The sequence below is a fragment of the Schistocerca americana genome, chromosome 5 (genome assembly GCF_021461395.2).
Source record: "Schistocerca americana isolate TAMUIC-IGC-003095 chromosome 5, iqSchAmer2.1, whole genome shotgun sequence".
NCBI lineage: Eukaryota > Metazoa > Arthropoda > Insecta > Orthoptera > Acrididae > Schistocerca > Schistocerca americana.
Window position 1 is genome coordinate 222605480 of NC_060123.1, and position 15673 is coordinate 222621152.

Consider the following 15673-nt stretch of genomic DNA (forward strand, 5'->3'; position numbering starts at 1 on the left):
TGGAAACACACAGCAACAGAACGTACCAGCGTTACTTCAAACACTTTGCTACAGGAAATGTTCAAAATGTCCTCCGTTAGCGAGGATACATGCATCCACCCTCCGTCGCATGGAATCCCTGATGCGCTGATGCAGCCCTGGAGAATGGCGTATTGTATCACAGCCGTCCACAATACGAGCACGAAGAGTCTCTACATTTGGTACCGGGGTTGCGTAGACAAGAGCTTTCAAATGCCCAAATAAATGAGTCAAGAGGGTTGAGGTCAGGAGAGCGTGGAGGCCATGGAATTGGTCCGCCTCTACCAATCCATCGGTCACTGAATCTGTTGTTGAGAAGCGTACGAACACTTCGACTGAAATGTGCAGGAGCTCCATTGTGCATGAACCACATGTTGTGTCGTACTTGTAAAGGCACATGATCTAGCAGCACAGGTAGAGTATCCCGTATGAAATCATGATAACGTGCTCCATTGAGCGTAGGTGGAAGAACATGGGGCCAAATCAAGACATCACCAACAATGCCTGCCCAAACGTTCACAGAAAATCTGTGTTGATGACGTGATTTCACAATTGCGTGCGGATTGTCGTCAGCCCACACATGTTGATTGTGAAAATTTACAATTTGATCACGTTGGAATGAAACCTCATCCGTAAAGAGAACATTTGCACTGAAATGAGGATTGATACATTGTTGGATGAACCATTCGCAGAAGTGTACCCGTGGAGGCCAATCAGCTGCTGATAGTGCCTGCACACGCTGTACATGGTACGGAAACAACTGGTTCTCCCGTAGCACTCTCCATACAGTGACGTGGTCAACGTTACCTTGTACAGCAGCAACTTCTCTGACGCTGACATTAGGGTTATCGTTAACTGCACGAAGAATTGCCTCGTCCATTGCAGGTTTCCTCGTCGTTCTAGGTCTTCCCCAGTCGCAAGTCATAGGCTGAAATGTTCCGTGCTCCCTAAGACGCCGATCAACTGCTTCGAACGTCTTCATATCGGGACACCTTCATTCTGGAAATCTGTCTCGATACAAACGTACCGCGCCACGGCTATTGCCCTGTGCTAATCCATACATCGAATGGACATCTGCCAACTCCGCATTTGTAAACATTGCACTGACTGCAAAACCACTTTCGTGATGAACACTAACCTGTCGATGCTACGTACTGATGTGCTTGATGCTAGTACTGTAGAGCAATGAGTCGCATGTCAACATTACCTTCCTTCAATTGGGCCAACTGGCTGTGAATCGAGGAAGTACAGTACATACTGACGAAACTAAAATGAGCTCTAACAGGGAAATTAAGCGTTTCCGGACATATGTCCACGTAACATCTTTTCTTTATTTGTGTGTGAGGAATGTTTCCTGAAAGTTTGGCCGTACCTTTTTGTAACACCCTGTATAAATGACCTGGGTGACAATCTGAGCAGTTCTCTTAGGTTGTTCGCAGATGATGCTGTAATTTACCGTCTAGTAAGGTCATCGAAGACCAGTATCAGTTGCAAAGCGATTTAGAAAAGATTGCTGTATGGTGTGGCAGGTGGCAGTTGACGCTAAATAACGAAAAGTGTGAGGTGATCCACATGAGTTCCAAAAGAAATCCGTTGGAATTCGATTACTCGATAAATAGTGCAATTCTCAAGGCTGTCAATTCAACTAAGTACCTGGGTGTTAAAATTATGAACAACTTCAGTTGGAAAAACCACATAGATAATATTATGGGGAAGGCGAGCCAAAGGTTGCGTTTCATTGGCAGGACACTTAGAAGATGCAACAAGTCCACTAAAGAGACAGCTTACACTACACTCGTTCGTCCTCTGTTAGAATATTGCTGCGCGTGTGGGATCCTTACCAGGTGGGATTGACGGAGGACATCGAAAGGGTGCAAAAAAGGGCAGCTCGTTTTGTATTATCACGTAATAGGGGAGAGAGTATGGCAGATATGATACGCGAGTTGGGATGGAAGTCATTAAAGCAAAGACGTTTTTCGTCGCGGCGAGATCTATTTACGAAATTTCAGTCACCAACTTTCTCTTCCGAATGCGAAAATATTTTGTTGAGCCCACCCTACATAGGTAGGAATGATCATCAAAATAAAATAAGAGAAATCAGAGCTCGAACAGAAAGGTTTAGGTGTTCGTTTTTCCCGCGCGCTGTTCGGGAAGGAATGGTAGAGAGATAGTATGATTGTGGTTCGATGAACCCTCTGCCAAGCATGCCAAGCACTTAAATGTGAATTGCAGTGTAATCATGTAGATGTAGATGTAGACGCACACAAACACCCACACACACACACACACACACACACACACACACACACACTAGTGATCTCTGGGCCATTTTCTGTACCGCAATTTCCCATTTGCTGTCCTGGAAAACTGAGTCAGCATCACTCTATAATGAGTGATATGTTGAGCTCAGAGAGCGGAAGACGTGTTAGTATTGTGCTATGCATAGCTTGGGGTAAGTATTTCTAGATAAGGAAAAAAGAAGGAAGAAAACATCGTGTGAAGGTGTTATGTGGAATGTTGGATGCTTTATAATCATTATTATTACTCATTTGTATAACATTTTTGTACCAAACCCCTACTCTGTTTTATCTAAGTAATCCTTCAATGTATAAAATGTAGTGCATAACAGGTACTTTTTAGCTGCCTTTTTAAATAAGTGTATTTTTGCAATTTCCTTGATCTCTTTTTGGTAATTTACTGTACAGTTTTATTCCTTGGTAGATAATGCTGTTCTGAGTTTTATGTTTATTTTTTCTTGGTAAGTATAAGTTGAGTCTAGCTCTTGTTTCATGGTCATGGACAGAGCTGTTCGTCCACTAATTACCGATGATATTTTTGATGTGTACAACTGACTGGTAAATGTATTCACATGGAGCAGTTAAAATCCCGAGTGTTTTTAACAGATCTTTACAATGAGCTCGACTGCTATTGCTGGTTATTATTCTTAAGGCTCTTTTCTGGAGTTTGAAAATTGTGTTCATATTTTGTGCATTTGTCCCCCCCCCCTCCCAAAAAAAATGCCATAGCTGAGAATTTCTGTATAATGATCATACTGGGCAGATCATTGACAGGCCGGCCGAAGTGGCCGTGCGGTTAAAAGCGCTGCAGTCTGGAACCGCAAGACCGCTACGGTCCCAGGTTCGAATCCTGCCTCGGGCATGGATGTTTGTGATGTCCTTAGGCTAGTTAGGTTTAACTAGTTCTAAGTTCTAGGGGACTAATGACCTCAGCAGTTGAGTCCCATAGTGCTCAGAGCCAATTGAACCATTTGATCATTGACATTGAAAGTAAATATATCTAAAGTTATTGTATCGTTAATTTGAGTTTGTACTACTGCTTTTATCAGTAGTTTCGAAATGAAAGCACTGGGTCAGTATTTACTTTTGATGTAAATTTACTAAATTTTAAACTCATTTGTGCTTGTTATATACGAGGGCAGTTCAATAAGTAATGCAACACATTTTTTTTCTCGGCCAATTTTGGTTGAAAAAACCGGAAATTTCTTGTGGAATATTTTCAGACATTCCCGCTTTGTCTCGTATAGTTTCATTGACTTCCGACAGGTGGCAGCGCTGTACGGAGCTGTTAAAATGGCGTCTGTAACGGATGTGCGTTGCAAACAACCGGCAGTGATCGAGTTTCTTTTGGCGGAAAACCAGGGCATCTCAGATATTCATAGGCGCTTGCAGAATGTCTACGGTGATCTGGCGGTGGACAAAAGCACGGTGAGTCGTTGGGCAAAGCGTGTGTCATCATCGCCGCAAGGTCAAGCAAGACTGTCTGATCTCCCGCGTGCGGGCCGGCCGTGCACAGCTGTGACTCCTGCAATGGCGGAGCGTGTGAACACACTCGTTCGAGATGATCGACGGATCACCATCAAACAACTCAGAGCTCAACTTGACATCTCTGTTGGTAGTGCCGTCACAATTGTTCACCAGTTGGGATATTCAAAGGTTTGTTCCCGCTGGGTCCCTCGTTGTCTAACCGAACACCATAAAGAGCAAAGGAGAACCATCTGTGCGGAATTGCTTGCTCGTCATGTGGCTGAGGGTGACAATTTCTTGTCAAAGATTGTTACAGGCGATGAAACATGGGTTCATCACTTCGAACCTGAAACAAAACGGCAATCAATGGAGTGGCGCCACAGCCACTCCCCCACCAAGAAAAAGTTTAAAGCCATACCCTCAGCCGGTAAAGTCATGGTTACAGTCTTCTGGGACGCTGAAGGGGTTATTCTGTTCGATGTCCTTCCCCATGGTCAAACGATCAACTCTGAAGTGTATTGTGCTACTCTTCAGAAATTGAAGAAACGACTTCAGCGTGTTCGTAGGCACAAAAATCTGAACGAACTTCTCCTTCTTCATGACAACGCAAGACCTCACACAAGTCTTCGCACCCGAGAGGAGCTCACAAAACTTCAATGGACTGTTCTTCCTCATGCACCCTTCAGCCCCGATCTCGCGCCGTCGGATTTCCATATGTTTGGCCCAATGAAGGACGCAATCCGTGGGAGGCACTACGCGGATGATGAAGAAGTTATTGATGCAGTACGACGTTGGCTCCGACATCGACCAGTGGAATGGTACCGTGCAGGCATACAGGCCCTCATTTCAAGGTGGCGTAAGGCCGTAGCATTGAATGGAGATTACGCTGAAAAATAGTGTTGTGTAGCTAAAAGATTGGGGAATAACCTGGTGTATATCAATGCTGAATAAAACAATCCCTGTTTCAGAAAAAAAATGTGTTGCATTACTTATTGAACTGCCCTCGTAGGACTGAAATCTGTGTCAGGTATTATAAGTACATGGAAGTTTCGAGATACGGGACTCTGTTTAGGATAAACGCGAAATTGCTCTCAAATATACCAAATATATCTCACAAAATGATAGGTGGTTGAAAACTATGCGCCCTGGTGCATCCAAAGTGAAACCATCTCCTTAAAACATTGATTTTTACTTTTTGTCAGTTTATTCTTATATTCGTTGCTTACTGAGATGATTACGATGGTAAATTTTGTAACAATTTTAATATTATTTTTATTGGGATTCTAAGTGTTAAATATGCGCTGATCGGAATTCGAAATAATTTTGGGAGTTATAATTGCGGTTTGGTGAACTGACTGCAGATGTATTAATGCAAAACTGTTCGTATCTGAGCTTACTTTACACGATAAATCGGCATTCACATTGTGTTGTCGTAAGGGGAAAGTTAATTTGCCGTTGTTAGCACAAAATTTATTTTTTATCGCAGTGCATCAAGGGCTCACTTCAAATGTCAAAACAATTAACAAGAAATCAAACAATTATTTCAATAACATTCATAGCTACGGTGCAGCATTTGCTGTGGTCAGTTCTCAGGCTAAATTTCAGACACAGTTTTACATGGAACGTATCACTTTACAATACACGACCTGTTTTATCATACATGAGGTTCAGTGACTTATGCGTATGGTCATTCACAATGTTGTTTTCCTCATAGCATTCAATTAAGTGTATAGTGTCCAGGTAAGAAGTAAGAAACTTAATACGGAAAAATTCCAGTTAATTCTATTAAAAAAATGGACCTTTCCCTACTTTGTAAACACTATCGGTGGAATTTTGACTACTGGCGATATCAGTTAGAATTATTTACTTGTTTCATTCCCCTCTGCTCGCCCTTTGTGTTTGTACGTATCACAGTCAGCCACCTTCCATTTGTCCTCCCCTGGTAGCTGAGTGGTTGGACGGATTAATCCAAAATTGCGGCACATTCGTGAATATTTTCTAGCTATCGGTATCCTATATAGCGGGACTTTGAATTTCACCGCGCTACACTCGTCCCCTAAGATATAAATTATACCGTCGCAGCGGTATGAGCGCTCGACGGCAGAGAAAATACTAAAATTGTAATTTTTTTTTCTATCCGTCTTTTGTCTCTCGAGAGCGGAAGCTTAATGCAGACGTAAAAAAAGTTATTAGCTAGACGTGATCTGATGAAGACGAAAAAAACTTATTAATGTGTAGACATATTGTGGAAGTTGTTATGACATTTAGAGGAGGGAAGCAACGTAAAATAAATTGTATTTAATATCAAGACGGTTTTGTATACATTAGAAATTCCTGGAGAATGAAACTTATTGCAAGATTTCTGAGCAGACTTTTCACGCAGAAATGAAGTAGGAGATTTTTGAAGACCTGGACGCCGCACGAAAGAAGACATGTTAACATGGTAAAGAATGAACTCTTAACTACGCCATTTCCCCCTGTTAGTTACATTTGTTATTCTCTGTCTTTTTTCAAATAATTTTTGTAGTGGAAATTGGTTTGACTTTTGCTCAGAAACGCCACAAGGACCACCTCAGGAATAGCCTTTCCGAATCACGAAGTCCGATAACTTTTCTGTAATACGAAGTCCGATTTGCATTTCATTCTTTCCCTTTTTCACGGTCTTTAACGATTTTTAAAACCCACTTTTTATTCACCATTTCTCCCCACATTTTCAGCCTTTTCTTTTCTTCTCTTTTTCTTTTTTATTAACCACTACACCTAGGTGCTGATATACTTTCTATGACGCATCCTAATACCAATATGCTATCACCTCGTTGGGGAGCACCACGTTCTCTTTCTTCTGCTGAACTTTCTTCCCCGTCAACGTCTCGGAAAACGGTCTGGTCTTATCTTAGTCATCCTATATTGCCGATGCAGACTGCTTCAACGTGGTATAAGGTCATTCACCGTCTGATACCTACTGGTGATCGTCTTTCTTGTATTGGCCTTCGTCCGACTGATCAGCGCGAGAAATGTCATCAAACTGTCACCTTACTTCACAGGCTTGTTGCTTGCGGACGCGAACATTGGCTCTGGGTCCGCCGTCGATTAGCTTTCCTTACTCGAGGGCCTGAAACCTCTTTCCCAGACGACATTCTCCTACTTACGGACATATCCTTTTTTCCTCAGACGAAAACGAACACGATTGTCTGGCTCTTGGGTTACTATGTTCACTATGTCGTTGAAGGCGGGAATGACCCAGATCCCCGCGTTTTTCACGATTATCTGACAACTGCGCACTGTAAATGGCAGCGGTTGCCACGATACTGAACGTTTTTTATGAGTTCAAATGTGTGCGAAATCTTATGGGACTTAACTGATATGGTCATCAGTCCATAAGCTTACACACTACTTAACCTACATTATCCTAAGGACAAACACAGACACACACCCATGCCCGAGGGAGGACTCGAACCTCCGCCGGGACCAGCCGCACAGTCCATGACTGCAGCGCCTTAGAGAACGTTTTTTGTGAATATGCTTTTTCCTGTGTTTAACCGTCAGGGTGTTGGTTAAGCTACCCTGTGGTCCCTGTTTCTTCCTTGAGCTTGAGTCCCTTGCCTTGTAGCTTTCTTTTTGTCACTTCTCTTCCACATGTATATAGGGTGGTCCATTGAAAGTGACCGAGCCAAATAACTCACGAAGTAAGCATCAAACGAAAAAACTACAAAGATCGAAACTCGTCTAGCTTGAAAGGGAAAACCAGATGGCGCTATGATTGGCCCGCTAGATGGCGCTGCCATAGGTCAAACGATATCAACTGCGTTTTTCTTAAATAGGAACCCTGATTTTTTATTACATATTCGTTTAGTACGTAAAGAAATATGAATGTTTTAGTTGGGCCACTTTTTTCGCTTTGTGATAGATGGCGCTGACGTATAAGTACGTGGTATCACGTAACATTCCGCCAGTGCGGACGGTATTTGCTTCGTGATACATTACCCGTGTTAAAACGGACCGTTTACCAATTGCGGAAAAGGTCGATATCGTGTTGATGTATGGCTATTGTGATCAAAATGCCCAACGGGCGTGGGCTATATATGCTGCTCGGTATCCTCGACGACATCATCCAAGTGTCCGGACCGTTCGCTGGATAGTTACGTTATTTAAGGAAACAGGAAGTGTTCAGCCACATATGAAACGTCAACCACGACCTGCAACAAATGATGATGCCCAAGTAGGTGTTTTACCTGCTGTCGCAGCTAATCTACACATCAGTAACAGACAAATTGCGCGAGAATCGGGAATCTCAAAAACGTCGGTGTGGAGAATGCTACATCAACATCGACTGCACACGTACGAATATTTCTATCCACCAGGAATTGCATGGCGACGACTTTCAACAAGAGAAATTACGGGACGCTGGTAGATTTTTTGCACGCGTTCTATTTAGCGACGAAGCATCATTCGCCAACAGCGGAAACGTAAACCGGCATAATATGCACTATTGGGCAACGGAAAATCCACGATAGCTGCGACAAGTGGAACATAAGCGACCTTGGCGGGTTAATGTATGGTGCGGCATAATGGGAGGAAGGATAATTGGCCCCCATTTTATCGATGGCAATCTAAATGGCGCAATGTATGCTGATTTCCTACGTAATGTTCTACCGACGTTAGTACAAGATGTTTCACTGCATGGCAGAGTGGCGATGTACTTCCAACATGATGGATACCCGGCACATAGCTCGCGTGCGGTTAAAGCGGTATTGAATATAATATTTCATGACAGGTGGATTGGTCGTCGAAGCACTATACCATGGCCCGCACGTTCACCGGACTTGACGTCCCCGGATTTCTTTCTGTGGGGAAAGTTGAAGGATATTTGCTATCGTGATCCACTGACAACATGCTTCAGCGCATTGTCAATGTATGTGCGAACATTACGGAAGGCGAACTAATAGCTGTTGAGAAGAATGTCGTTACACGTATTGTCAAATGCATTGATGTTGATGGACATCATTTTGAGCATGTGTCGCATTAATGTGGTATTTACAGGTAATCACGCTGTAACAGCGTGCGTTCTCAGAAATAATAAGTTCACGAAGGTACATATATCACATTGGAACAACCGAAATAAAATGTTCAAACGTACCTACGTTCTGTATTTTAATTTAAAAAACCTACCTGTTTCCAACTGTTCGTCCAAAACTGTGAGCCATATGTTTGTGACTATTACAGCGCCATCTATCACAAAGTGAAAAAAGTGGTCCAACTAAAACATTCATATTTCTTTACGTACTACACGAATATGTAATAAAGAATGAGGGTTCCTATTTTTAAAAAAACGCAGTTGATATCCGTTTGACCTATGACAGCGCCATCTAGCTGGCCAACAATAGCGCCATCTGGTTTCCCCCTTCAAGCTAGACGAGTTTCGTTCTTTGTAGTTTTTTCGTTTGACGCTTATTTCGTGAGATATTTGGCCCAGTCACTATCAATGGAGCACCCTGTAGACTATATAAAAAAACTGGCATGAAGGGTGGGATAATTGGTTAGTCTTCCCATTCAGAACTCAATAATTGTTTGTGCTTGAGCTAATTTGTTGATTTTCTTTTTGCAGCTGATATTAAATGATGATTTGACTATAGTTGTCTGATTTTCATGAAAATACCAAGTTAATCACATAATAAAAGAAATAAAGTGGTCAGCGCGACGGAATGTCGGCCCAGGTTCGATTCCCGGCTGAGTCGGAGATTTTCTCCGCTCAGCGACTGGGTGTTGTGTTGTCCTCATCATTATCATTTCATCCCCATCGACACGCAAGTCGTCGAAGTGGCGTCTACTCAAAAGAGTTGCACCAGGCGACCGGTCTACCCGACGGGAGGCGCTCGCCACACGGCATTTTGATTTTACCCTCCATTTTGTACAACGCCGCACCACAGCCCCTAAGTGTTCGAAAAACGTTGCATTTCAGCTGCCAACAGCTACTGGTAAATAATTCTTTATTTACACCGGATTCTTACTCTATATGATCAGCAGATACCTTAAAATCTATTTTACCAGCTTATAAGGCAATATTAAAACTCCTGTGTGAAGAAGTCCGTAGCTCCCTCCAGCTTATTCTCATCCGACAGTAATCGACCGAAGGCGTGGTAATCGCATGGGCACAGATCAGGACTACAGGCCAGATGCTCGAGTGTCTCCCTCTGAATAAGAATGGTCTCCCACATCGACCGGTGTCTTGTGTCGAATCGCGACCAGCACGCGGCTTGGTGTACCATTCCAGAACAGTGGTTTTCGACCGACATGGTGCCCTTTACACATCCTCCATGTCTACCTATGTTTGCCATTCTTCAACCAAGAAAAGAATAACAGCGCCTTTGTCCTGTTTACATGTTCACACATCAAAAAAAGTTTTGGATCACCTTGGTTCCGAGAGTTCCGGAACCTGTACAGAAAATTGGAATACAGATCAGCATAGACATTTCCACCCTTTTTATATCACATGAAAACCACACACTGCATGTTGTACCACCATACAGCGATATCTTCAGAGGTAGTGGTGCATATTGCTGTACACACCGGTACCTCTAATACCTAGTAGCACGTACTCTTGCACGGATGCATGCCTGTATTCGTCGTGTCATACTATCCACAAGTTCATCAAGGCACTGTTGGTCCAGATTCTCCTACTTCTCAACGGCGATTCGGCGTAGATCCGTCAGAGTGGTTGGTGGGTCACGTCGTCTATTAACAGCCCTTTTCAATCTGTCCCACGTATGTTCGCAGGGTTCATGTCTGGAGAACATGCTGGCCACTCTAGTCGAGCGATGTCGTTATCCTGATCAAATGGTTAAAATGGCTCTGAGCACTATGGGTTTTAACATCTGAGGTCATCAGTCCCCTAGAACTTAGAACTACTTAAACCTAACTAACCTAAGGACATCACACACATCCATGCCCGAGGCAGGATTCGAACCTGCGACCGCAGCGGTCGCGCGGTTCCAGACTGAAGCGCCTAGAAGCGCTCGGCCACACCGGGCGGCGTTATCCTGATCGAAGCCATTCACAAGATGTGCACGATGGGGACGCGATTTGTCGTCTATGAAGACGAATGCCTCCCCAATATGCTGCCGATGTGGTTGCACTATCGGTCGGAGGATGGCATTCACGTATCGTACAGCCGTTACGGTGCCTTCCATGACTACGAGCGGCGTACGTCGGCCCCACATAATGCTACCCCAAAACAGCAGGGAACCTCCACCCTGCCGCAATCGCTGGACAGCGTGTCTAAGGCGTTCAGCCTGACCAGGGTGCCTCCAAACACGTCTCCGACAATTTTGTGGTTGAAGGCATATGCGACACTCATCGGTGAAGAGAACTTGAATCCAGTTCTGAGCGATCCATTCGGATGTTGTTGGGCCCATCTGTACCGCGCTGCATGGTGCCGTGGTTGCACAGATGGAACTCGCCATGAACGTCGGAAGTGAAGTTGAGCATCATGCAGCCTACTACGCACAGTTTGAGTCGTAACACGACGTCCTATGGCTATACGAAAAGCATTATTCAACATGGTGGCGTTGCTGTCAGGGTTCCTCCGAGCCATAATCCGTAGGTAGCGGTCACCCACTGCGATAGTAGCCCTCGAGCGACCTGAGCGAGGCATGTCATCGACAGTTCCTGTCTGTCTGTATCTCCCCCATGTCCGAACAACATCGCTTTGGTGCACTTCGAGACGCCTGGACACCTCCCTTGTTGAGAGCCCTTCCTGGCACAAAATAACATTGCGGACGCGATCGAACCGCGGTATTGACCTTCTAGGCATGGTTGAAGTAGAGACAACACGAGCCTTGTACCTCCTTCCTGGTGGAATGACTGGAACTGATCGGCTGTCGGACCTCCTCCGTCTAGTAGACGCTGCTCAAACATGGCTGTTAACATCTTTGGGCGGGTTTAGTGACACCTCTGAACAGTAAAAGTGAGTGTGTCTGTGATACAACATCCACAGCTAACGTCTGTCTTCAGTTATGGGAACCGGGATGATGCAAAACTTTTTTTGATGTGTATATTTGGTAGTAACGTCGGCATAGTTCAAGTTTCCACATTTTTCGCACACACGCCGGAAAGACACGAATGCCACACTGATCCCTTGCCTACACGTTGGTACATATACAGGGTGAGTCACCTAACGTTACCGCTGGATATATTTCGTAAACCACATCAAATACTGACGAACCGATTCCACAGACCGAACGTGAGGAGAGGGGCTAGTGTATTTGTTTAATACAAACCATAGAAAAATGCACGGAAGTATGTTTTTTAACACAAACCTACGTTCTTTTAAATGGAACCACGTTAGTTTTGTTAGCACATATGAACATATAAACAAATACGTAATCAGTGCCGTTTGTTGCACTGTAAAAATGTTAGTTATATCCGGAGATATTATAACCTAAAGTTGACGCTTGAATCCTCCGAAGTTCAGTTGCGTGTTGTAACAAACACGGGCCACGGTCGGCGAGCAGCATCTGCAGGGACATGTTTACGATGACGACCGTGTTTACGAGTGTGGCTGTAGTGCACTGTTGTGGTTGGGTCTAGCTGTCGCAGTGTCCGCATGTAGCGCTTGCTGCTATTGTTATTCTGCATTCGTCTCCGCACGCAGACCAACTGTAGTACACCGTGTTACCAGACGTCTGTGATAGTGTAGTGTTGTAGGAACTGTGACCATGGTGTAGTCGAACTCTGAAAAGGCGGAAATGATACTCATCTATGGCGAGTGTCGACGAAATGCAGCTGAAGCCTGCAGGGTGTCTGCAGAACGGTACCCGGACAGAGAGCATCCAACGTGCCGCCGCACATTGCAAAACATCTACCGCCAACTGTATGCAACAGGTATGGTCGTAGCACGCAAACGGGTCCGTAACAGGCCCGTCACAGGAGAAGCGGGTGCAGTTGGTGTGTTAGCTGCTGTTGCCATGAACCCACACATGAGTACACGGGAAATTGCGAGAGCCAGTGGACTGAGTCAAAGTAGTGTGATGCGCATACTGCATCGTCACCGCTTTCACCCGTTTCTTGTGTCGCTACATCAGCAATTACATGGTGATGACTTTAATCATCGAGTGCAATTCTGTCAATGGGCATTAACAGAGAATGCGTTGCAGTTCTACCTGTTTACCGATGAAGCGGGTTTCACAAACCACGGGGCAGTGAATCTACGGAACATGCATTACTGGTCCGTGGACAATCCTCGCTGGCTCAGACGGGTAGAGCGACAGCGACCGTGGACTGTAAATGTATGGTGCGGAATCATTGGCGACCACCTCATTGGTCCTCACTTCATTGCAGGGGCCCAAACAGCTGCAACTTACATCGCGTTTCTACAGAATGATCTGCCAACGTTGCTCGAAAATGTCCCACTGGAAACGCGTCGACGTATGTGGTATCAGCATGATGGTGCACCAGCACATTCCGCAATTAACACTAGGCTGACCCTTGACAGGATGTTCCACGGGCGTTTCATAGAACGTGGAGGACGCATAAATTGCCCAGCCCGTTCTCCTGATCTTACACCTCTGGACATCTTTCTGTGGGGTACGTTAAAGGAGAATGTGTACCGTGATGTGCCTACAACCCCAGAGGATATGAAACAACGTATTGTGGCAGCGTGCGGCGACAATACACCAGATGTACTGCGGCGTGTACGACATTCATTACGCCAGAGATTGCAATTGTGTGCAGCAAATGATGGCCACCACATTGAACATCTATTGGCCTGACATGTCGGGACACACTCTAATCCACTCCGTAATTGAAAACGGAAACCACGTGTGTACGTGTGCCTCACCCCTCATGTGCGTCAGTGAAAAAGACCAATAAAAAGGTGTTAGCATGTGGACGTAATGTGCTGTTCCAGTCTCTTCTGTACCTAAGGTCCATCACCGTTCCCTTTGGATCCCTACGTAATTCGGTGCTCTCCGATACACACGATCGAACAGCGGAGGAGTGGTACTCAAGCGTCAACTTTAGGTTACAATATCTCCGGATGTAATAAACATTTTACAATGCAACAAACGGCACTGATTACGTATTTGTTTATATGTTCAGATGTGCTAACAAAACTAACGGGTTTCCACTTTAAAAAACGTAGGTTTGTGTTAAAAAACATACTTCCGTGCATTTTTTTTATGGTTTGTATTAACCAATTACACTAGCCCCTCTCCTCACGTTCGGTCTGTGAAATCGACTCGTCAGTATTTGATGTGGTTTACGAAATATATCCAGCGGTAATGTTAGGTGACTCACCCTGTATACCCCATCGAAGTCACGTTAAGTTGGATATACGCTGCAGCAAAGTTCTCAAGCATAATAACGTCGGCATAGTTCAAGTTTCCACATTTTTCGCACACACGCCGGAAAGACACGAATGCCACACTGACCCCTTGCCTACACGTTGGTGCATATATACCCCATCGGAGTCGCGTTACGTTGGATATACGCTGCAGCAAAGCCCTCAAACGAAAAGTTTTTGAGCGCCCCTTGTACGAGGGTGGTTTGAAAAGTTCTCGGAATCACCACGTGAGATCAGCGCTAGTGCAACGAGTTGTTCACGTGATATTCATTGGACTGTTGCCTGTAAACACGTGCCACGTCAGTGCTCTTTGAAGAGAGCTGTGGCGGTGACGTGGCTCTATTGTTGTTCTCACATAGTGATTTGCGAAGATGGAAAAGAGACTCGAGAACTAATTAAGTATTTCGTAAAGAAAGGTATGAAAGCAAAGGACATCCATGCCGATTTCCGGAATACGCTGGGGGACTCTGTCCTTCATATTCACCTGCTGCCAAGTGGACAAATGAATTTAAATTTGGTCGCTTAGATGCTGATCCACGCAGTGGTCGGCCAAGATGTGTCACTACTCCAGAAATCATTGCAAAAGTGCACAAAATAGTCATGGAGTATCGCTGATTGAAAGTGCGTGAAATTGCTCACAATTGCCAAATGTCATCTGAAAGGGCATATTACGTTTTAACTGAGGAATTAGAAATGAAAAAAATTGACTGCAAGATGGGTGCCGCGAGTCTTGACGCTGGATCAAAAACGCATTAGAACTGGCATATCGGAACTACACTCCTGGAAATTGAAATAAGAACACCGTGAATTCATTGTCCCAGGAAGGGGAAACTTTATTGACACATTCCTGGGGTCAGATACATCACATGATCACACTGACAGAACCACAGGCACATAGACACAGGCAACAGAGCATGCACAATGTCGGCACTAGTACAGTGTATATCCACCTTTCGCAGCAATGCAGGCTGCTATTCTCCCATGGAGACGATCGTAGAGATGCTGGATGTAGTCCTGTGGAACGGCTTGCCATGCCATTTCCACCTGGCGCCTCAGTTGGACCAGCGTTCGTGCTGGACGTGCAGACCGCGTGAGACGACGCTCCATCCAGTCCCAAACATGCTCAATGGGGGACAGATCCGGAGATGTTGCTGGCCAGGGTAGTTGACTTACACCTTCTAGAGCACGTTGTGTGGCACGGGATACATGCGGACGTGCATTGTCCTGTTGGAACAGCAAGTTCCCTTGCCGGTCTAGGAATGGTAGAACGATGGGTTCGATGACGGTTTGGATGTACCGTGCACTATTCAGTGTCCCCTCGACGATCACCAGTGGTGTACGGCCAGTGTAGGAGATCGCTCCCCACACCATGATGCCGGGTGTTGGCCCTGTGTGCCTCGGTCGTATGCAGTCCTGATTGTGGCGCTCATCTGCACGGCGCCAAACACGCATACGACCATCATTGGCACCAAGGCAGAAGCGACTCTCATCGCTGAAGACGACACGTCTCCATTCGTCCCTCCATTCACGCCTGTCGCGACACCACTGGAGG